Raw genomic sequence first — 25,535 nt, forward strand, 5'->3', positions numbered from 1 at the left:
CTAGGCCTCATCTCCTAAAGACTCGAGTACTTCCCAATAGCTCCACCCTGGGGAGCAAGCCTAAAACACATGGACCATCGGAAACACTTATCCAGTACACTTGTTTTTCTAGAAGTTTCCACCCTTCATCAAGGAGGGATATACTTCCCCTCCCCTAAAACCAAGGTAGGCTGGTGACCACTCTGACCAATACAATATGATAGAAGTGAAGCTACATGACTCCTGAGATCATACAAAGAATACCAATTCCTCTTGGGTTTCTCCCTACCACCACCACCATTTTGAAGTTTCAATCCTAGAAGGAATAAGAGGAGAAAAGAGAATATATAGTGAGAGAATAAAGAGACTATATAAAAGAGAATATATAGAAAAAGATGCTCAAGAACAGCCAGCTGTTCCAGCCCTCAGATGTTTGACCCTTCTCAGCATCTACCATCAGCCAAGTAGATTAAAAAAAGCCATCAAGCCATCCCAGTCCAGCCTTCTAGTCTTCTAGATTAGGCCTTGTTAACAGTCAGGTACAGCCAGAATGCATGCAGAAGTGGTAGAGATGAGAGTCTCATTTATTAACTCTCTTATTTAATCATCATATATATGGGTATGTATAATCTATATGGATCTATTTATTTATACAGTCTCATTGAACCAGATACCTGGCTTGTGCATGAGTCAGAATTTATTTTGGCTACAAATTTCTTCTTTTAAAAAAAACTTTTAAAAAAAAGGACATGTTGTTTACTTAATGGAAAAATCATAGGTGGGTGGTCCCAGATATGCACTGCTATTTCCACCAAGTCTGTTCTCATTCTTCTACCTCACCTATCCCAGAATGTTGGCTTTTTATCTGGATGTCTCATGGTTGCAAAATGGCTGTAACTGCTCCAAGTGTCATGTCTTCTTGTGTCAGAAGCAGGAGAGAACACCAGGGCTCTTTTCTTGTGTGTTCTCTCCTTTCATCAGAGAGGGAAATGCTTCCCAGGAGTCTCTGCCGGCCAACTTTCCCTTATGTGGAATTGACCAGAAATGAATGACAGAGCCATCCTAGCTGGAACTGGAAGAGGCAGGGAGAATGCTGGGAAAATGAGCATCTGATCTTTTTAGCTTCTGTAGTGAGAGACTGACAAGGGAACAAAGAATTGGAAGAAGTTGGGGGAGAGCAACCACAATGCCTGCCATAGGCAGGTCAGCAAAGCAATGGGGACATCATCCTGCCTCCCCAGTGCCAAAGTAAGCAGCATGAGTTATGTAGTATGGACATGGAGAAACTGCAGGTAATACACTACCTGCTCTGGTCAGTTACCCAATGGAAGGCAGAGTGGAGGCAGGCAAGTAGAGTGAGAGGTATTCTCCAGTTATCCCTTCTTCATACCTTCCCAATAGGCACTACACGCACATCCACAGACACACACACACACACACACACACACACACACACACTATCATCACTTCAATAGAAACAATAGAACATATTAGAAAAACTTTCTATTGCCAAGTGAGAGGGGGATTGGGTGGAACTAGGTAAGGAGCAGAAAAGGTAGACTTTTCCAAAAATTCACTTAGTTTCAAAACAAAAATTGGAAGGTAGGTTTGAAGAGATTTTTCATTATTATGTGTATATGTGTCTCAGTCCATTCAGGCTGCTATATACAAAATACCACTAACTGGGTGACTCATAAACAACAGAAACTAATTTCCAGTGATTCTGGAGTCTGGGACACCCACCATCAAAGCTTTGCCACATTCAGTGTCTAGGGAGGGTTTATGGATGATGCCCACTTCATGCATCCTCACATGGTAGAAGGGGCAACCATTTCCCTTGGGCTCTGTTATAAGCCACTAATCCCACTCATGAGACCTTGGCTCTCGTGACCTCACCACCTCCCCAAAGCACCACCTCCTAATACCACCACGATGATGATTACATATCTATACATACATTTTGAAGGGATACAAGCATTCAGACCACAACAATATGATTGATACAATCTTAAATATCACTTTCAGAATTTCTTTAAATTTATATCTTTTATTTAACAAGAGCAATAAAGGGAGAGAGTCAGAAGTACATTTCTTTAGAGTCAAAGAACTTTTCAATGCCTTAAAAAGGAACAAAAGTACATCATAACACAAAGATAAGTGATTGTGTAGGAAAGACTCCTCACACACAGAACACCCTGCACAAAAGTACACCTGTCTCCAGGAGGAGGAAACATTACTAATTTTTCACTGAACTATAGATCTCCATTTTCTCTTCCCTAGTCCAGTCCTGGGCTTAATAAATAGGGAGTGTTCAAAGAAAAAAGAGCTCTAAGATATTCTAAAATAATAAGCTACACACAATTGCTCTAGCTGAAAAGATCTGTAAGCATTTTTCTGTGTATAAGAAATACACGTGATTACCTAAAGGCTTCTGTGTATTACTAATCAAAAGCCATATTCAGGGTGTGATTAAAGTGGAAAGGTAGGCTAAATATCAAAGTTAATTGGATGGTTCTCCCAGGGAAAGTTACCTCTTCATGTGAAAAAAATTATTACTGTTAGGTCTTTATTTTGTCCCAAATAAGTGATCAAACAGGAGGTTTGAGGCATCCACAGAAATGAAAAAGGGAAATATGAAAATACTCTTTGTATATGGATTTGGGAAGAGTTTGGATGTAGCTCCATATTAGGTGGAGGAGGTAGGAGACAATATCTAAGCTGCTTCTCATCATCCCTGAGACGCGCCAGCCAAGCATAATCCTGGCAAAGTGAGCATCCCTGCAGGTATAGTTGCCTGACTTGACTGGTGCTTGGCAAAGGCCTGATGGAGCCACACTCTGCTTCACCTGCAAAGGCCAGCCTCCCTGGGGAAGTCGTGCCCCTGTGACAGGCTGCCCAGTGCTTAGAGGGCTATGGTGCATGTGAGTATGATATGCTTGGTTGAGAAAAGCAAAGAGGTTGGAGAGAAAAGTGATAGAGAGACTCCTTCTTCCTGTTTTTGAGGAGCCTAATGCTTCCCCTTCCCTCTCACATATACAGCCACATACACTAATTTTATATGTCGACTTGGCTAGGCCATAGCACCCAGATGTTTGGTTGGTATAATGCTAGGTATTCCTGTGAATCTATTTTAAGATGATATTAACATTTTAATCAGCACATTTTTAGTAAAACAGATTATCCTTCATAGGGTGTGATGGGCCATATTCAACCAGTTGAAGACATTAATAGAAAAAGACTGATCTCCTTTAGATCAAACAGTAATTCTGCCAGCAGATGCCCTTGGATTGGAACTGTTCCTTGGGTCTCCAACCTGCCAGCCCACACTGACGACTTTGGACTTGCTCACCTTCACTATTGAATAAGCCAATTTCTTAAAACCTCTCTCTCTCTCTCTCTCTCTCTCTCTCTCTCTCTCTCTCTCTCTCTCCTTAGGGATACATTATGTTGATTCCATTTCTGCTAAACACACACACACACACACACACACACTTCTCAAAGACATCGAATTCTATTTAATTCAACAAGAAAAGCTTGGAGATTCTTAGACTATCGTTAACAAGTCTGTTTGTGGACCATCTTAATAACCATGGCTCATCATTCATTCATGACAAGAAATCCCTATTTCACAGTGTTCTTGTGATGACCAAATAACTCCCTCCTCCCCACCTCAAGACTGAAACACTCTTTCCTGTAAAGTCTGGGAAGGTGCTTGTTCACTCAGTAGAATCTCATCAGAAACTGTTCTCAGATGAAGAGAATCAATTCCTTCAAGCTTGCTCCTCCTCCCAAGCCTGGTCTGATGGATAGAGGAGGGGCTGAGGATCCATCCACCTTGCCTCTATTTGGGATAAATTTCAAGGGTTGTCCAAGCCCTGGGGTTCCCCTTGGGATCATCTATGGTCTTGGTTCAGTTCTTCTCTCTGTCCAAACCTGATCCACTCATCATCATTCCTCCACCTACACTTGCTGATGTTGTGAGCACACCCTGCACTCGAATCTGCATCTCTGAGTTCCCATTCCAGGAACCCTACACTGACACTCTGCCCACCATCACCCTTATTAACACTGGTGGTACTTTAGAAGTCTAGATGTGGGCATTTGCTATTATCTCACTCATAGTCCACAGTTTACTGCATTGATTGTGTCCCCCTTTAGGAATGACACTACAGAGGTTGTTGTGGATAATACTGTCCTTAAACCTGTCCCTTAGGGGGCCCTGCATTTTGGAGAGACTTCTCAACATTTCCTAAGTCCCCCTCTGGTGTCTGGGACTATTCAGGGTCAAAAATGCCATCCAGGTGGGACACTTAACCCTGAAACCATTCTTCCCCTTGGGACATTCTCTGACTCTCTTTTACATGTAGAATCTACAAAATTTCTCAACAGTCTCCAGAATCTGGCTCTTTCAGTTTTCTAGTCTTTGTGGGCTGTCACCAGTTCCAAGAATGTGCCTACCAAGTAGACATTCCTCCTAACCAGGACATTTCCTTCTTAGAATCACACAACCCTGGGCTGACAGATGGTTCTAACACCCTGATTCAGTCTTTCATATCAGACACAGGAAGAATTCCAGGTTCTGAGCTACCAATCTCCCAGCACCAACTGTTAGGCCTAAGCCATGTGTGAGGCTCAGATATGAAGGTGGCAGAGTGGCAACAACAGCTTTCACCCCATGTAATCTCAACTCAGTCAGCCCACCCTGTCCACAACCCCCATGCTGTTGAGCAGCCCTTGGGATGGCTATACTTACATCTCTGAGGGATTTCAAGATCGTGACTATAACACCGAACCCTCTGATCAATTTCTTCTCTTGCCTTCAGTCTATTGTGATCCCATTTAGCTTTTTTGCATCAGTTTTATCTGTGTTGGGTAAAGAACAGACATTCCTTATATGCATGAGGCCACTCCATGGGCACCTCATCTCTCTTCCCTTGCAATGACAGTGTTGGGGGACAGGGTTGTCAAAGAGGTCAAATTCTAGGGTAGCAATGAGAGAGATTAAAAGAAGACATGACTGTCTAGTGACTCTTCTATGGTTATGCTTTAAAATTCTGGAAAGTAAAGAAAACAAACAAATTATCTTTCACATTAAGGTAGGTGAGGTTGTCATCAACAAAGCACAGTAAGAGCTCTTAAGGGAGCTGTAGGATGCCAGCAATCCCAGGAGTATGACAGGTAATGCAATGTCTGAACAGTGATGAAATCAGCATTGCATAAATGTTTAACAGAAAATTCCAGAGGAAAGAAAACCTATATTATCTCAATTAAAAACAAAGTCCAAAGAATGAATGCACTGTGGGTAAAGTAGCACATGCTACCTGCATAGTATTGCTAAATGAAAGATGCAGACCTAGCAGGAATGGCCAATTTGACAATAAAAAAGACAAAGGGATGTTTTCTGAGCTTAAATAGAATGAAATGTCTCCTGGATACTATGAGGGATTTCCACGTGCACAATTTCGTACAATTAACAACAATGTAAGTTTCTATGTGCTATTCATTATTCCAAATCTCCATTGATACATCACTGTATGTTACATGAGTCTATGAATTGCTTCATGGATGCTAGGTAAGTGCTCTGCCACTGAGCTGCACCCCCTAGCCCTTGTAATGCATGTTTTAATTGAATTGTTCATATAAATGTAGCCCCACGCAAAGATATTTGCCTGGGGCCCCACACACTGTAGGGATGGCAATGATTGAGGGAGACAGAAAGAAGTTGCAGATGCAATTGTGCTTTTAGGTTGTTTGTTATAGAGTTAGAAAGATGAGACAGATGTGTATTGAGACAGACGTGTATCAAGGCTCCAGAGAAAGATGAGTGGAATATGACACACACTGTACTCACAAGTGGTAGATCTTAAATTAGTACCACAGGCAGGCAAGGGTGGGGAGAAATGAGTGCTCTGCATTAAGGATTGGAAGTAGCCAACTCAAAATGGCCCCAGTGATGCCTGCCTCTTATGTTCATTTTCTTGGGTAATCCCCATCTCTTTTGGGGTATGAGCTGGATATAGAACATGGAAGAAGTAACACAACACTGGGTTATAAAAAAACAACTGCGGTTTCCAAGTTGAGGGCCTCTCTTGTTTTTGTGCTTTTCCTCACGCCTGTCATTCTAGGGGAAACAAGCTACCCTGCCGTAAGAAGTCCTGTGGAGGAGCCCATCAGTACATAAGAAACTGACATCCCTAGGCAACACCTAGTGAGTATTCTCGCTAGGAGAAGTGACTCCAGCCCTGTGAATTCGCCTGGAAGTAGTTACTCAGCAGTGGCCTGAGTGAGTTCAGATGCAGGTCCTCTTCCTGCTGATAACTGGATTACAACCTCACAAGAGATCCTGAGAAAGAGGCACTCAGCTAGGTAACGTTCCTCAGGAATGAGAAGTTAGACTTGGTCCTCAACCTGGCAGGGGAGGTATTGTCAATTAGGGGGCAGGAAGTAATGTGATAAAAAGTGATGTTTGACACATTAGTCTGGACACAGGTGCCAGGTGCCCCACAATTTAGACACTACCACTGAAACACAGGGACCTTTCCTCTCTCTGCCTCCATCTCATTCCATCTCAACTCGTTTTCCATCTATTGCTGAATAACAAATTGCCCCAAATTACAGCAACTTAAAATGACAAACATGTACTATTTCAGTTTCTGTGGGTTGGGAATCTAGGTACTCCTGGCTTCAGATAAGTCATATAGCAGGGTCAGGTTGCAATATGTGGCTGAGGTTTCGCCTGAAGGTTGAATGTCGGACAAGGTAGAGAAAAGGTATTCTTCCAAAATGACTTCCAGAATCACAATCCTTGGACTTTGGGCTGCTGATCAGAGCCTTATCTCCATTCTCTGCCACATGGACCTCTCCAAAGGGTAGCTTAAAACAAATCAGATGGTCTCCCTCATAGTAAGACAGTGAGACGGGACGGACAAGACAGAAACCATAGTCTTCATGTAACCCAGTCTCAGAAGTGACATGCTATTACTTTCCTTTATTGTTCATTTAAAAGTCAAGTTGCTAGGTTCAGCCCTCATCAGGTAGGGAGATCATGTAAGTGTATAAATTCTAGGAGGCAAGGAGCATTTGGAGACATCTTCAAGGCTGCCTACCACACCCCTGCATTAGATAGCACCATCTTTCACCTATGCTTAAAGCTAGCTCTCACATAACAAAGGCTTAATGCGAAATGTTGACTGCGATGCCAGACACTCAAGGCCAACCTCTCTCCAGAACCTGCCCATTGGATTTCATTAGTAATTTAAAATCTAAAATGATGTGTTTATATGATACTGTATAATGCATATAAAAATCAGTATTTCTATCTAAGTATTTTTGTCTTCCTTAGAGGCTAAGCACACACTATGCCAATGCCATTAGAGTAAATCTACCCCTGGACATTGGTTATAACCTTGCCAGTTGCCCTCCTGGAAACTTCTGAGAGCATTGTAGAATGTTCAGCATCAGCTTACACTGAGGTTTGAAGTCTGGGAGAGGAGTAGCCAAGCACTCCTGAGAGAGACTCTTCTTGATCCAAAAACATCAAATATTGTGAACTGGACCCCAGGAAGGATTGTTGTTAACACAGCCTATGTCAGCCTAGAGCTTGGGACTCTCAGAACAGGAAAGTCTGGCCATTGTCCCTAGTTGTATGCATGTTTGAACACCTGAGGGACCGATTCAGACTTGAATAGGTTGATCTTCTTTTGTTCCTGCCTACGAATGAAGCTTTTATTTTCAATTTCTGTTGGCAATTGCATGCTAGTCCAGATAGAGTGAAAATTAACCCCAGTACACTTGAGCAGTCTCCCTATTGATATCTCCTCTTCACGTCTCCATATCACCATCATCATCATCATCATCATCAGTAGCAGCCAAACATTCAGCCAGGGGCTGAAATATTGTCATTTACTGAATCATTTTTTTTCAGATCAGCCTATCGGTTGGTTATTATTATATCTCCACATCTTAAATTTACAAGCTGGCCGGAATGATTAAGTAACATACTAAAGTCATACAGCTCATTAATGGTCCACTAGGACTCAGAGACCCTAGTTTAATAGTCTCATAAGCCCAAGAGTCTCACCACAACCCTTCTCATGTTCAGCTCAATTTTACCTCCATGCATTGGTCTACATCATCTTCTCACTTGGAATGACCTTCTTTGGACTCTATGGTCTCCTCATGCTTTAACATTTGGATCCTTCCTTCATACTGAATTCTTTTCTAATGGAGCATACTTTCCTCTCTCCCTTCTCTGAATTCCTTGTGGCAGCTTCCATTTTTGCCTTTTAACTCAGCCCTGGATCATCCACAGAGTATCTTAGATGTGGATACTGAGTGTTCTGCTTCCAGCTCATGCTTAACCAATACTATAATGATTGCTTGGTGGATGCATTGCTGTGTCTGTGATGATCAGGTATGGTAACCCTTTTCACTTGGTCCCTATGAAGGTGCAGTCTTCTGAGCACAATTGGACTCCTAATAAACACAGGATGATGACCAAGCAGACACTGTCAATCCTCTATGAGAAAAGACAAATGTTACCACCTAAAAACTTCATTTGATAGCCCTGGAATACCACAGAGAGGTGACAGTCAGTACTGAGCTAAGCATCTGTCTCAGTACCTCCAAAAACTCACACCACCAGCCCATGACCCATATCCACTGATTTAAGAAGAGGACAGATGGTTTGTAGAACTAGATCATGCTAGTGGGAAAGTAGCAGTGTAACTGGGTGGGAGGGAGAGTGGGGAGCACATCTGAGCAACATTCCACCCCTCAGTGAAATTCTATCTTTCATGTGTGTAACCTTGAGGCTATGTGATTAAGCTGATCACAATTTTAAAAGGAAACCTAATAATATTATTTATCTTCTGCTCTAAGTAAAAGGTATAGATTTTTTAAAGTACATAGACCAATAAATGTGCACAGACTATTAGACTTAGAAGGCATCTCTAGGTACCCTCCCTTTCCCTGTCACCACCAGGGTTTGACTATGCTCTTGTCCACTGGGCCTTATCTTAGAAGTAACCTCCTCTGTGAAGCCTTCCACACACACACACACCCCAGCACAGTGATTCTACTGCCATATTCACATCCCATGGGCTTGCCTGTACACCTGACTGTTCCCTTGAGGCCAGGATCTATGATTTACTCATTATGAAATGCCAAGAGCCTCTCAGAATGCTGTGACCATACAGGAAAGTTGCTGGATGAATCTATTCCAACCCTTTTTAATACCTGAATATCTTTCTATCATATTTGATTTACCTGGTGGAAACAAGGCTCTTGTCACACTATGGGATAGTTTGTCCCAGGTTTAGAGAGTTCTAGATAGCAGGACTATAAGGGCTTACATATGCCTTCTTGCAATTTCCACCTATTGGCCCTTGTTTGGCCTTTGTGAGCCACTGAGTACAATCCCAATCCTTACTCTGTCACTTACTTCTTACCCTTTTGGGGCTCATTCTCCCTTCCCAGACCCAGTGAATCATATCTCCTTTAGCTTTTATACAATATTTTTAGTGCACCTGTGGGACTGCAATGGGACACTTGAGATCAAGTGTGAAATTTTGCACTTCTGCCATCAGGCTGGTGCTCACAATGTTTCAGGTTTCGGAACATTTCAGATTTTTGGATTACATATATGTAACCTGTACTTCTGTAGCACTTTACACAAATTTATTTAAACATACCGACCAACATCTATTACAGTGAAGTTTTTCTACATATGTGACGGTGAACCCTTGAGAAGGGCAGGGTCCAACTTGTTACTCCATCATCAACACCAAGCACCTGGCTACCTGGTATATAACAGGTATTCGGTATGTGTTGTAAGTATAGTAGAAGATCCAAAGTAAGAATAACTGCTGGGCATGGTGGTCCACACCTGTAATCCCAGCTCGGAAGGCTGAGGCAGGTGGATAGCAGTGAGTTTGAGGCCAGCCTGGGCTAAAGTAAAAGTAACTTACTCAGCCCAGCAGTTAAATTATCCTTTTGTAGTCTGTAGTGATGCAGACTGTATCACTTGCCTCAGTATAATCTTTTGATATTTTCCCATTATTTCTTCAATAAAATCCAAAAATGCCAGCATAAAAAAGAAAAATAACTTACCTATATTTACAATCCCCTTTGCTATCCATTTTTTAATAAAATGATAAAATTCTCCTTTGCTGAGTCATTTGAGGCAAGAAAAGATGACTTTGAAGTATTGTACTGCTGAGATATTTTGGAGGCATTAGAAAAGAGTCTTCTCAGGCTTGCAGAAGAAAAGATAGATGCTTTCTGCCTTCATACTGTGCATTTGTAGCTCTCAGAATATGCATGGAGGTGAGTTTAATCGCATGATTGCTTCTTGAGGGCATCACTCTGAGGCTTCAACACACGACACCTACAGAGTACAAATAACCCCTGCCCTTTGGCGCAAGCGTCATGGCACAACAGACATCTAAGCTGATACTCCCCTGTGATGTGAATACTGTAGAAGTCAACCCTTACAATGAAATTTTTCTCTTTTTTCCCCCCCAAATCAATCTTTATCATCTCTTTAATCTTCTTTAGGAATCTAATGGATTGGTAGGTTAGAAGTCAAAAGCCATGGCAGTTTCCCCAAGAGGTGTCTTCCTCAGCTGCTATGAAAACAGAAACATGTATGCCCACAGTAACAAACACATCAGGGCAACTTCAGTTAGAGTGAAATGGAGCTTCCTGAAATTTTGCTGAGATGCCCCCAAGGAGAGACACTAAATCTACCGATGTCGAGTCTTGACAAAGACTCCATGGCAACCATCACTAGGGGATATGGGCATAATAAGAGAAGAGAGTGGCAGCCTCTGATTGGCTTTTATCTTGTGGGCATTGTAAATCATCTAGCTGGCCCTGTCTCCCTTTTGGGGTTGTCTGTTCAAAGAGTGAGCCAAATTGGTGGCCCACCTTAGCAAGTGTGAGTTGACATTTTGTGCACAGCCTCATTGCTGACCACATTTTACATCTCTGCCTTATCTTTGTAAGTCCTCCTGCTTAAGCTTGGTGTGGGGGAGGATGAGGAATAATGGAAGCTGTGCACAGAGCCTGTGAACTAGTGAACCTCAGGCATGAGACTGCTGGGGTTTTTTTCATGTTGAGGCTAGTTATTGCTATTTTGTTTTCTTGGGATGGCAGGTTTTGCTAGACAGATAGCCTCCAATTTCCTGCCTGGAATAGAGATAGCTATGAAGCCTCTTTCCACATCTTCAGGTATTTTCAGAACCCAGTGGGGAAAAGGAATTGGAAAAGAGGGCTTTAGCTGTTCTGTTGGTGTTCTCCTGCAATTTTGTCTTCACTTGTTCCTCTACAATGTACTGGCAGTGGAGGTGGGATGGCAGACTGAGGTCAGCAAATGCTTTCCATCTGCCACCTTTAACTACAGTTCCTCCCAGTGGTGTCCCCCATATATGATAGTGCGAGCAAGAGTATCAAAGGGCTGTACGACATGGAGAACACTCGCCTGAACTTCCTCTGTTGGAAACAGTGCTGTTCCTCAGGTTACCCACAGTTCCTTAATGTATGTAAACCTTGTGTTTTCCTAAACCTTGTATTTTCCTAAACCTGTGTTTGCCTAGGGGACTCACAGAATTCATCAGAGAAAGCTTCAGATAAAGGCCACACTTTGTGTTCCTACCCCACCCACTGAGGAGCCCATGATCTAGCATACCAGCTTTTTAATGTCTGCATGCTCTCTGTTAGATGCAGGAATACATGGAAGTGCTAAGGATAAATGGTGACATTAGACATTATAGCGACCCTTCTTTCTCCTTGGTGTTCAAGGCTGGGAGTGTGCTCAGATACTTCCAGAAACACTCCTCTTATCTGAAATATTGTTTCCAAGGCACTTTGCATTTGTATCCAAGATAAAATTTCTCAGTCAATTCCAAAATTAGGAAAATTGAAGTCTCCCTATACTGCCTAAGAGATTAAAGATTTGCATTGCTATCTTAATACAAAGCAGGTTGAGATAGCACTAATTTTGGGGGCCATTGGTATTCACTACTCTCCTTCCACTAAGAGCTCTCTTTTTGGAAATCTACCATCTCAGGTCTTATATAGGGTAGTGTGTGATTCAAATGCACACTACTCCTATGCCCTCCCTCTCCCCAAAACATCGCCTGGCAGAGTGCAAAGAATGAAACATGCAACCCTAGCCAAGCAGGACATTCAAATTCCCCACCCACAGTGACTGGTTTTAGGAACAGTACACATTCTCAGTCAGAGCCAGTGAAGCCCAGTAAGACCTTCTGTGGGAAGGTATGATAGAAACAGGCAATCAGTCTTTTTTGTTTGTTTGTTTGTTTTGGTTTGGTTTTGGTACCAAGGATAGAACTCGGGACCTTGCACTTGCGCTTGTGTGGCAGGCGCCAGAACCACTGAGCTAAATCCCCGGCCTCAGGCAATCTGTCTTAATGAACTCAAATCTCAGACCCTGAAAGACCTAGGTCTATAGCTACCTTTGAACCAGGCTGGCACTGAGAACAGAGCTAAAACTGAGGAAGTAGGGCTCTAAATCAATGAAAGCGAGAAGGAAAGACAGATGGAAGGAAAGGAAAGAGGAAAAAGAGATTAGATCCTGATGATGTTCCTTTACTCCTGGATCAACAGAGCTCTAAACTTTTCAGCTAGATGGGTGAATAAGCTGTGAATTAGCTTTACATCACTATAGCAAATACCTGAGACAAATTATAGACAGAAAAGCTTCATTTTGACTTGCAGTTTTAAAGGTTTCACTCCATGATCAATTGTTACTTTTGGGTCTGGGATGAGGCAGCACACATGGCTAGGAGGCTAAAGAAAGGGAGATGAAGGGGCTGTGGTCCCACTATTCCCTTGGAGGGCATTTACACCAATGACCTGAAGACCTCCCACTACCCCCATCTCCTAATTGTGCACATGAACCTTTGGAAGACATTTATCATTTATTAACCATAGAAATCTCCCATTTTTACTTACATCCATTTGCATTAGATTTACTGTCTTGCAAAATAAGGAACCAAGTTATTAAACTAATACAGCTGTCTTCACAGAATAGAGGGGAAAGGACATCTCACTGATGTGACTTGAAGGAAAACAGACCCAGGACCACAGGCTTGATGGGAGAGATGTGCAAGCACCAGATTCTCTTGTTCTTCCTCTGGGACAGGGACTGCTGGGAGCTTGGAAAGAGAACGCCAGTGTTTGTGATGGGAAAAGCTGTGCCTACGCATTTATAAACTAGGGGAGGACATGTGATTAGAATGGTGCCAGTTAGGAAAATAACAAACTGCCTAATAGGGTAGGTTCTCTAGGTCTCTCAGATTCCGGAAAGGAATGTGATTCTCATATGAAAGAACCCTGTTCCTGCATTCTAAACCCCAGAAACTCTCTCGAAACTGAAGTACAAAGTAAACCACACAATTCTCAGACCCGTAAAATAATGCAGCTATTTACATTTCATGCTACTAGAAACCTCTTATGATTTTTCAAGGCTGCCATGGCAACTTTGAGAGCCGAGATCTCTGACCCTACCTCCAAACTCCCCCTCCAAAGGCCCACCTCTAAAACCTCTGCCCCTGCTCTCATCAAGTACACAGGTTTCATTTTGTGTGTCTTCAATTCCAAGTTTAGCCTGGTTTCTACAATGGACACGCTGCCCTTTATGGCTGATTCACAGTGACCTTCTAAAGGGTTTAGCCAAGAGAGTAATCCTGACTCATATGAAAAATCCCTGCTGCGAAAGCTTAGCTTAAACCACATTCCCCAAATCACACACCCCCAGAAAAAACCTCCATCCTGAAGAGATGATTGTACTTTTTGTTTTTTCAAATAGAACTCAAGCCCCTGTAAATTTTATCAGGGATTTTCCATGGGATAATGAGATTTGGGAATAGGATTAATACCAGAGTACATATCCCCAAAATTTCAAAGAATTGTTATTCTTTAAATCTTGTTTTGCATCTTGATAGAAAATAAAGTTAAAAGAACAGTAAATTTGCTGGCTTATTTGTTCATTAAAACAATATGGAGCAAGAATTTCATATTCGACCAGACTTTTTTTAAAAAAAGCATTCTCTACCCAGCTGATCAAGGCTATGATCTCTATTTGATCTAAGCCAGAAAGTAAAATAAAAGAGAACAAAACAAGATGAATATTGCTATCTACTATATTAGTGATATAGGAGAAATAAAACTCTCAACCTGTTAAATGTCAAATGTGCTGAGTTCGTGGTCCCACAATATCAAGGAATGAAGTCACAAACCAAAGGAAGAAGTTAGAAGAGCTTTATTGGAAATAGGTAGAAAAGAACAGCTCCTGGGTTTCCACAAGGCATCACAAATGTAGTGCTCACTGAGGCCCTTTTTCAGGAGTAATTTATATAGCAAAATCACAATATAGGTACAATGTGGGTCAAACTATCATCAACCTAGAGGACTACAATTATAGCCACTTAGTTAATTTGATCCAGTAGGGAAATGAGTTACATAGCATGGATACATGAAAGAACAAAGGCATTTTGGGGAAGGGATGGGTCCAGATGCTTTGGTCATCCACCTGAGCCTAACTGGACTTACTGGACAAGGTGGTGCTAATTACAATACAATTTCAAGTTATTGTTTATTCCTTAGGAAGGCATGCAGACCTGACCATTGCATTTGCCTAGCCTTCAGATGTGCCACCAGCCACAACTCTGATGTCTTTATTTTTGTGCTGACTTCCTTGAGACTCCAGTTCCTCTCTGACTATATATTAATTTCTACCTAATTTAGCTGCTTATAATATTAGGGTAGTCTTACTATTGTAACAAATAACCAAATCTTAGTGGCTTAATCTAAAATGATTTTGTTTCTTGCTCATGGAAAGCTTAGTTGGATGTTGGTGAAGCAGTCTAGAAGCTCTGAGACTTTCTAGTTATGTCTTGGACATCTACCTAGTCCTTTGCATCTGGCCAGCAGACAAGAGAAGGAGAGAGACTGAACAAGACCATAAAGAAGACTTAGGGCCAGACAAGAAGAAGTGGATTCATACTCCAGAACTGCAGAGTTCTTACTAACTGCAAGGGAAGCTGGAAAATGCAGCCCCACTCTGTTCCTAAGAAGAGAACAGGGTTCAGTGAGTCCCTGTTAGTCTTTATCACCTCTGCAGCGACCATCATTCTAAACCATTACACAGGCTTGTGTCTAGACGGCCCCCACCAAGCTTCATGTGGTCATAGGTGTTGGCTTTTTCAGAGATGGCTGGATCTAGAGTGTGTGACACTGGGATTGATTCCTGGTGCAATGCTAGGATTAAGGGCACTAGGATTAAGGGTGTGAGTGCTATCCCTAAGTAGCCTGGATAAAATATAAGGGATAGAAAGAGCTTTGGCTGTCCCAGCAAAGCAACAAACTTTGGTAATTTCTGCCCATCATGAACTGTTTCTCCTCTGCAATGTTACCTTGCCTTAGCCCCAACTGATTATGGATTGAAACCTTTACAAACTGTGAGCTAAATAAACCTTTCAGGGCCAGGGATTTAGCTCAGTGGTTCCAGCGCCTGCCTCACAAGCGCAAGGTCCCAAGTTTGATCCCCAGTACAAAAATATATACATATATATATGTGTATATATATATGTATATATATGTGTGTGTGTGTATATATATATATATATAAAATAAACCTTTCACACATTAACTTTGGGTGTTGGACACTTTGTCTCAGCAAAGAGAAAAAAGTAATTCAGACTGAATTTGGCACCAGAGAAGTGGGGTCGATGTTATGACTCTACCTGACCATATGGTTTAGGAGCGTTTGGAGCTGGCTTGTGGGAAGGGGAAGAGTTACGAAAGGTTTGGAGATGCTGGCTGAAAAAACAGAGCTGTAACTCCTGAGGCTGTACTTTGTGGGAGATTCTGGTCAGAGCTCAGAAGACCAGAAGGCTGATAGAAATGCTGCCAGTAAAAACCAGGCTCTGGAGGTTTCTGCTGGGAAGAAGGACTGCATTGGCTGTTGGACTCCAGACAATGTGTGTTATAGTTTGGCAGAAAGTTTGTCTACATTTTGCTAGTGTCCAGAGACTTTGCCTGAGACTGAAATTAAGGGTGGCAGGCTAATCTTACTGAAGAAATTTCAAGACAATCTAATGTTGAGGCAGTGGCATGGCTACAGTTGGGGGCTTTTAGCCAGATCTATGTTGAAAATCAAAGAGCCCAGCAGAATGATTTAAAACCTTATGAGTTTGGCCAGAAAGGAGGCTCCAGTAAAGTTGCAGCCTGAACAGATGGAACAGAGGAAAAATTGGCCATTGAAAAGACTAGCCAGAAAAAGCCAAGTACTTGAGAAGACAACAGAAAAAATGGCCTGAGGACAACACAAGAACCAGCAGTACTCCAGACGCTGAACCCTCAGAGTTGCAAAAGTGAGACTTTGCTTTGAGAAGAAACCCCCAGAGCACCATGTTCCAGAATGACGGCAGCCTAGGGAAGTTGTTCCTTGGGATTTGCTTCATAGGCACTTGACCCCTATAGCCAAGAGAGAAGGAAGCCTGGCTCCTGCTCCAGCTGGCAGCAGACCCTGGCATCATCCACATGGTGCTGGTTTTAGGTGCATGCTGAATGAAAGAGCTATGGGATCTGGAAGGCTTCCACCCAGATTTTAAAAGAAGGCCTGGGAGACCAGGCAGGATGACCCTGAGAGTGCAGTGTGTGAAGCTGTGAGTATGAAGCCGAAGGTGCAGTAGAGACCCTGGAAGTTTTGGGGAGCCAGAAACATGGATTATCTGAGGAAAACTGCAAGAAAGTAGCAGAGCCAGCCCCAGAGAGAAGCCATGGAGGCAAGAACTACTGGCAGTGTTGTAGGAGCAGAACCACCCAAGTCTTTGGAGTTCACAACTTGCCACAGATTGCTGGGGATGCTGGAAGTGGAACTGTGCGATTTAATATTTGGCCTGCTGGATTTTGGTCTTCCTTTGTACCCATTCCTTGCTATCCCCCTGTTTGTAACTTCTGGAATGGAAATGTCTATTTTGTGCCATTTAATGTTGAGAGTGTTTAACTTTCTTTCCATTTATATAGGGGCTCACAGCTAAGAGTTTGCCTTAAATCTCAGAGGAGACTTTGGACTTGGACTTTTCAGCAATGCTGAAACTGTTAGAACTTTGGCAATTCTTAGAGATGGACTAAATGCCTTTTGCATAAAGGGATACGCATGAGTCTTTGAGGGGCCAGGGGCAGAATGTTATGGCATGTGTTTAGATGTCCCTCTAAAGCCTCATGCAGTCATAAGTGGGGCTTGTTCAGAGATGGCTGGATGTAGAATGTGTGATGCTGGGATTGATTCATGGTGCAATGCTAGGATCAAGGGCACTAGGATTAAGGGTGTGAGTGCTACCTGTCCTAAGTAGCCTGGATAAGGTATAAAAGATAGAAAGAATTGTGATTGTCCCTTGTTGCTTTGGTACCTTCTCCCCACTGTGAACTGTTTCTCCTCTGCGATGCCACCCTGCCTTGAAGCCAGCCAATTATGGACCAAAACCTCTACAAACTGTGAGCTAAATAAATCTTTCCTCCCTTAACTTTAGGCAATGGGTATTTTGTCTCAGAAATGAGAAAAATAACTAAGACAACAGGCTTATCTCCCTTCTCTGTCTTGAATATCAAAATTATAATGTATAGTTCTTTATGACTGTCCTTGCATGGAACTGCTCTTACATGTCTGTTATTTCAGTTAATCCTCCCAATCATTCAGAGATATAGCAATCATTAACCCCCTGTTATGATTTTGATGAAATATATCCCTCAAAAGCCTCATGTGTTTGGATGGTGATTAGATTATAGGGATGGTATTTGAATGCTGTTAGGTGGTAGGGCCTGGTTAGAGGCAAGTCACTGGAAACATGACCTGAAAATGCTCTCCCTCCCCATCTCCTCCCTTCTCTCTCTGCCTCCCAGCTGCCATGACATGAGCAGCTTTCTTTTGCTCCAACTCTTCAACCATGGCATTCCTGCCTTGGAACTACCCCACTGTGGACTGCAAATGTGAGCCAAAATAAACCTCTCCTTTTCTAAGTTATAGGTATAAGGTATTTTGTCCCAGCAATGAGAAAATGACTAAGACAGCCTCAGTTTAAATATGAGCAAACTAAGATGAGTCAATGAACATCAGAACTGGGTCTTGAACACAAGTCCTGGAACCCCAATTGCTCTGCTTCCCAAACAAGCAATGCCAGAAAGTGACCAAGGAACATGGCTCTGCCTCAGACTGCCTGAACAGAAATCTGAGCTCTGCTATAGTTGAGGATGCAGCCTAGCTTGTGAAAAGACCCAGCCCAAGGAGGCCTTTGAACTGGAGACTGAGACCCTCCAACTGTATCTTTCCAACAACTTGGGGGATTTCTGACTATACCAACACCATACCAAATTTCTATGGACTCCATAATTTAGGAAGATAATTTCTCATTTGATGATTTGCCTCACTGTCACCCCATGAAGACTTATTATTCTCCATATCTAAAGCTCAGGAAACTGAGACCTCAATAGGACATGGTCTTTCCAAGGCTATATGGCTATGAAGTAGTGAGGTCAGTACTAGAACATGCTGAAGTATGAAGTGTTACTCCCTTTATTAAATGGAATCTCCCAGGAGCAGACCCTGAGATAAAGATTGAAGGACAAGCCCTAGACTTAAGGAAAATCCCAGGAAGTAAAGAGATGAGAAAAGATGGCCATAAAATATGCGCTATTGATTAGGTTACGCTTCTTGGCAACTGAGACTCATCTGTTGAGGAACTCTGGGAAAGCAAGTATCCTCAGCCCTCACCTGTCATTGACTGACAGCTCCTGCTAGGGACATTAACACCCTGGCCCATTCAGCCTACCCATCCCAGGCTGAGGGCAAGCCTTCAGGTGCAGAATCCCCAGGCCTTGCAGGAGGATTCTTCTGATACATGACCAAATGATGACAGCAAGGGAATGTGGTTGGGGCATCAACAGCATCTTCCAGGTTCCTGTGTTGGACCAGAGGCCCTTACACACTCTTCAACCATATTCTCATGGATTCCTCTATAATGAGGCTATTAGTAGAGATTGTGACTTTCCCAAAAGCTCCACAAGTTTCTGAGTGGGAAGAGATTCAAAATACCTAATGGTGGGGGTGTAGATTAAATATTGAATCCAGCTCTGGCATTTCCTTGGGTAAATCATCTTAATCTATTTGCCCACTTATAAATAGACTTTTAAGTAGATTATGCCTATTTGCCCACTTATAAAATTGGGCTAACATATGTTACAATGAGTTGTTGGGAGGATTAGAAATATATAAAGTAAAATGTAAGCCCCATGATAGTAGGGACCACATAGGTCTTAGTCATTAGTTTGTTCTCAGCATTTAACAGAGTGCTTAGGAACATGTGAATGAATGAACAAGTGAATGGATGAATTAATAAGTGTATAAACAGACAGAAGACAGGCAATGAGCAAAGGAGAGAAGAAGGGAGGACAGACTGACAAAGCAATGGAAATGTGGGCCTGCCTAGCACAGTACCTGCTCCACTGAAGTCTCTCAAAAGGTGTTGTTGGTTCTCATCCTGCTTTTTGGCTTCTTGATCTGGTGATAAATAGCAATGTCATAATAGCTGCATCAGGGAGAAAATGAAACCATTAAGCACTGTTAAATACTGTTTCATTTCTCTTGGGAACCATGAAGTGCAGAGTTAGAAAAGTATTTCCTCAGAAGGAGGCTCAGTATCTCCCCAGCTGGTTGCCTATGCAGCACTGCATGGACTTACCCTCTCTTCCTGACCTGCTCTTCCTTCTCCTGCTGGGACTGGCAGTTTACCTGCCTAGGACCACCAGGTGAAAAGTGCAGAGGTCAACAGTGCAACACTGCCAAAAGGTCAACATGGCTTGCTATCTGCACTTTCTCCCAGCACACTGCCAGTGAAGGACCACCTCTGCCCAGCTCCCTCCTCTCCACCACCCACTGTACCTGGCAGTGTGCCTCTGGGGGAACATGCACTACAAAATCTACCCATCTTAGGTCTCAGTGCATGTGACTGTGAATACAAGTTTCAAATGTCACGAATCTCAAATGTCATGAATCTTATGGCCAGAAATCTTCACACCCCGCTCCCTCCCCTTTTAACAAAACATGTTTTGCATGTCAATTAGCACATGGGGATCTAGGGAGTATAGCTAAGTGGGAGAGTTCATGCTTAGCATTTCTGAGGCCCTGAGTTTAATCTCCAGTATATATCTATATCCACCTCTATCTATATATATAAAGCTATATATATATAGCTATATATATATAAAGCTATATATATATAGCTATATATATATAAAGCTATATATATATAGCTATATATATATACATGTATATATGTCATATGGCAAAGCTGAGATACTGCAGGGAAATTTGCTCAATAGGTCTGCGCATGCCCTACCGAGGTACCCAGTGGCTCGGAACACGCCAAATCACCCCGCTGCACACAGGCAGGTCTGCACACACCCTACCGAGGTCCTGAGTCTCGCGGAACACACCGAATTAGCCCGCTGCAGACAGGCAGGTCTGCCCACGCGCTACTGAGGTCCCAAGTCGTGTGGAACACGCCAAATCAGCCTGCGCCCCAGCAACAATCCAATGGATCCCCCCGCCCTGCTCCTCTGTACTGCCACCTGGTTCCACACTAAAAAGAGGCAGAGGACACCAGACCACCAGACCAAGGTACTGAGTCCCGTTACTCCTGGCCCAGAGGTAGGGGTTTCTGAGCTGCTGTCCCACAGCTCCTGGTCCAGAGGAAAAGGCTTCCCAGTCACCATCCCTCCCGCTGATCCCAGCCCAGAGGAAAGGGCTTTTGGGCCACCTTCTGTCTCACTGCTCCTGGCCCAGAGGAAGGGGCTTCCAGGCCACCATCCCTCCCACTGCTCCTAGACCAGAGGTAGGGGCTTCTGAGCCACCATCCCACTGCTCCTGGACCAGAGAAAGGGGCTTCCCAGCCACCATTTTTCCCACTGCTCCCAAGCCACAGGAAAGAGCTTTTGGGTCACCATTCCTACCGCTGCCCCCGGCCCCTGTCCCACCTCTCCCAGCTCAGAGGAGGTAATCTGTGCAGGCACCAACAATGCCCCCCACCCAGTTGAAATGAGAAAACTCTTAAATAAGTCTCAAAACCAGACTTCCACATCACCTACAGCAACCCCAAAGGGAAATGAGATGGAACACTCTGATACTCAACCACCTGGACCCACTGAACTGGCAACAAAAGGGGATCTGGAAAAAATGAAATCAGAAAGAATTTCTCAGATAACAGGAGAAATTGTGCCCCTAGTGCAAGACATACTTAATAAATCTAGAGAGGACCTCAGGAACATGATGGAATCCCAACAAAGGAAACAAATGGAATCCATAAAACAGATGCAAATAGATTTCCAGGACATGAAAAACTCCATTGAAAGTCTACACAGTAGAATGAGCCAATGTGAGGACAGAATTTCAGATATAGAAGATAAGATTGCAATTGGTGACCAGGAAAAGAAAAATTGCTTCAAAATTATAAGAGAACATGAGAAATCAATCCAGCAGCTGCTAGATGATGCAAAGAAGAATAACATAATACTGACTAGAGTCAATGAAGAAACAGGAGAGAGTGCAGATGACTGAAAAAATCTCTTCACAGAAATAATGGCAGAAAACTGCCTAAGCATGGGAAAAGAGCTTGACATACAGATAAGTGAGGCATATAGGACTCCAAATAGCCTTGATCAAAAAAAATCTATACAGAGGCATATAATTGTTAGGATTCCAGAAACACAACAGAAGAACAAAGTTCTCCAAGCAGTTAGAGAAAAGAAACAAATCACATACAAAGGAAAGCCCATCAGAATCACAGCAGACTTCTCAACACAAACCATCAAGGCAAGAAGAGCTTGGAGTGACATATTCCAAGCCCTAAAAGAAAACAGCCTCCAACCCAGATTGATGTACCCTGCAAAACTCTCTTTCCAAATGGATGGAGAAATAAGATACTTTCATGACAAAGAGCACCTTAGGAACTTCATGAATACCAAACCAGCACTCCAAAGAATTTTACACAATATCCTAGGAACAGACATTGAGGATCACAACCCCAGGAAGCAAACCAGAATGAACCTATCTGGCATGATAATTAAATGTAAAGGGGTAGAACCCAACAAAAACAAAAAGTCATGGCAATGACAAGTCAATACGTTTCAGTTATAACCATCAACATTAATGGTCTCAATTCACCAATCAAAAGAAATAGACTGGCAGAATGGGTCAAGAAGCAAAATCCAACAATATGCTGCATACAAGAAACACACTTAATTCAAAAGGAAACTATAGACTGAAAGTTAAAGGGTGGAAAACAATACTCCATGGGTCAGGAACCCGAAAAAAAGCAGGAGTAGCTATCCTCTTTGCAGATCAAGTAGATTTCAAACCAACACTGATTTAGAGAGACAAAGAAGGACACTGCATCCTTGTAAAGGGAAAAATACAAGAGGAAGAGATGACAATCATAAATATCTATGCACCAAACACTAATGCGCCCAACTATATAAAACAAATACTAACAGACATGAAAAGTCATATATGCACTAATACAATTGTAGTGGGGGACCTCAACACCCCACTGTCACAAATACATAGATCAACTAGACTAAAACTAAGTAATGAAATACTAGAACTCAATCGAACTCTTGAACAAATGAACTTAACAGATGTTTACAGAGTCTTCCACCCCACAAAATCAGAATACACATTCTTCTCAGCTGCACATGGGTCATTCTCCAAAACAGACCACATACTCACACATAGAACATGTTTAAGTAAGTGTAAAGGAACTGAAGTTATCCCCTGTATATTATCAGACCATAGTGCGATGAAATTGGAGATCCATAGCAAAAGAAACTCAAAACACTTCATAAACACGTGGAAATTAAACAACACACTTCTGAATAACCAATGGGTCACAGAGGAAATTCAAGAAGAAATCAGACAGTTCCTTCAATTAAATGACAATGACAATACAACATATCGGAATCTATGGGACACAATGAAAGCAGTCTTATGAGGGAAATTCATAGCAGTGAATATGCATATTAGGAAAACAGAACAAGCCCAATTAAACAACCTGATGCTGAACCTCAAGCTTCTAGAAAAAGAAGAGCAGGACAACCCCAAAGCTCATACAAGGGAGGAAATTATGAAGATTAGAGGAGAAATCAATGCAATGGAGACTAAGAGAATGATACAAAAAAATCAATGAAGCCAAGAGTTGGTTCTTTGAAAGAATCAACAAAATTGACAAACCTTTAGCCTACCTTGTCAGAAAAAGGACAGAAAAGGCCCAAATCCATGCAATCAGGAATGAAAAGGGTGAAATTACAGCAGACCCAGCAGAAATCCAGAGGATCATCAGTACCTACTCCCAGAAACTATACACCAACAAGATGGACAACACAGAAGAAATGGACAGATTCCTAACACATATGAATTACCAAAGTTGAACGAAGAAGACCTAAAAATTCTGAACAACCCAATAACAACCAATGAAATTGAAAATGTCATTAAAAACTTATCAACTAAGAAAAGCTCGGGCCCTGATGGCTTCACTGCTGAATTCTACAAGACATTTAGAGAGGAACTGCTGCCACTACTGTTTAAACTCTTCAATGAACTTGAAAGGGAAGCAATACTCCCAAATTCATTCCTGGAAGCAAGCATCACCTTGATCTCCAAAGCAGAGAAAGACCCAACTGAGAAAGAGAACTATAGGCCAATCTCACTAATGAACATAGATGCAAAAATCCTTAATAAGATACTGGCAAACAGAATGCAGAAGATCATCAAGAAGATCATACACCCTGATCAAGTGATATTCATCCCAGGGATGCAGGGATGGTTCAATATATGCAAATCAATCAATGTAATACACTATATCAATAGAGCCAAGGACAAAAAACGTATGATTATCTCCATAGATTCAGAAAAAGCATTTGACAAAATCCAACATGCATTTATGATAAAAACCCTACAAAAAATTGGAATAGATGGTCTCTACCTCAAACTGATAAAAGCCGTCTATGAAAAACCAAGAGCCAATATCATACTAAATGGTCAAAAACTGAAATCCTTCACACTCAAAGCAGGAACAAGACAAGGATGTCCACTATCACCACTCTTGTTCAATATAGTTCTGGAAACATTAACCACGGCAATTAGACAAGAGAAAGAAATAAAAGGAATAAAGATAGGTAATGAAGAAGTCAAATTGTCATTATTTGCAGATGACATGATACTCTATAGAGAAGACCCCAAGAACTCCACCAAAAGTCTTCTAGACTTAATAACCAAATTCAGTCAAGTAGCTGGTTACAAGGTCAACACACAAAAATCAATAGCTTTCCTCTACACCAATGACAGACTCACTGAGAGAGAAATAGGGCAAATAATTCCTTTCACAATAGCATCCAAAAAACTGAAATACCTAGGAATCAACCTAATGAAAGAAATCAAAGACCTCTTCTCTGAAAACTGTGGCACTCTGAAAAGAGAGATTGAAGATGATATCAGAAAATGGACAGACATCCCCTGCTCCTGGGTAGGAAGGATTAATAGAGTGAAAATGGCCATACTTCCAAAGCTGCTATATTAGATTTAATGCAATTCCAATTGAGATCCCAGCAGCATACTTCATAGACCTTGAGAAAACAATCCAAAAATTCATTTGGAGCAAGAAGAGACCCAGAATAGCAAAAGCAATTCTAGGTAACAGAGACATGGCAGAGGGTATCACAATCCCCAACTCGCAACTATACTACAAAGCTACTGTGATAAAAACAGCATGACACTGGCAAAGAAACAGACTTGAGGACCAGTGGAACAGATTAGAAGATGCAGAAACAATGCCAGACACACTCAGCCATCTCATCTTCGACAAAGGAGCCAAACATCCTCACTGGAGGAAAGATAGCCTCTTTAATAAATGGTGCTGGAAAAATTGGGCTTCAACTTGCCAAAGATTAAAACTAGACCTATATCTCTCACCATGCACTAAACTAAAATCAAAATGGATTAAAGATCTAAATATTAAAATAGAAACTCTGAACCAGTTGGAACAGAGGTTAGGTAGAACTCTTGAAGACATCAGTGTAGGAAAAGATTTTATGAACAAAACCTCAGTTGTCCGTGAACTACCACAAACAATCAACAAATGGGATCTCTTCTTATTAAAAAGCTTCTACACAGAAACCACCAGCAGTGTGAAGGGACAACCCACAATGTGGGAAAAAATCTTCACCTGCTCTTCCTCAGACAAAGGTCTACTATCTCGAATCTATAAAGAACTTCAAAAGAGCAGACCTCCCAAATTTAAAGACCCAATCCAAAAATGGGCATCTGAAATGAACAGACATTTCTCAGACAAAGAAGTAGAAATAGCAAATAAATACATGAAAAAATGTTCAACATCACTGGTCATTCGAGAGATGCAAATGAAAACAATGCTGAGATTCCACTTCTCTCCAGAAAGAATGGCTGCTATCATGAAATCAAC

At 42.1% G+C, this 25,535-nt stretch overlaps 1 long non-coding RNA gene across 4 annotated transcripts in view; it reads right to left on the minus strand.

The window, feature by feature from the left end:
* LOC110350215 (uncharacterized) overlaps positions 1-21,000 on the minus strand; it is an 86,492-nt gene extending 65,492 nt beyond the window's left edge. For all 4 annotated transcript variants that reach the window (XR_015441363.1, XR_015441364.1, XR_002396662.2 and 1 more), the window contains exon 1: positions 4,733-21,000. This is a non-coding gene — a long non-coding RNA (uncharacterized LOC110350215). The remainder of the gene's footprint in view (positions 1-4,732) is intronic.
* Positions 21,001-25,535: the final 4,535 nt, after the last annotated feature.

The sequence above is a fragment of the Heterocephalus glaber genome, unplaced genomic scaffold (assembly GCF_053883595.1).
Source record: "Heterocephalus glaber isolate CG9 unplaced genomic scaffold, H.glaber_assembly_v1.0 deba00001509, whole genome shotgun sequence".
NCBI classification, from domain to species: domain Eukaryota; kingdom Metazoa; phylum Chordata; class Mammalia; order Rodentia; family Bathyergidae; genus Heterocephalus; species Heterocephalus glaber.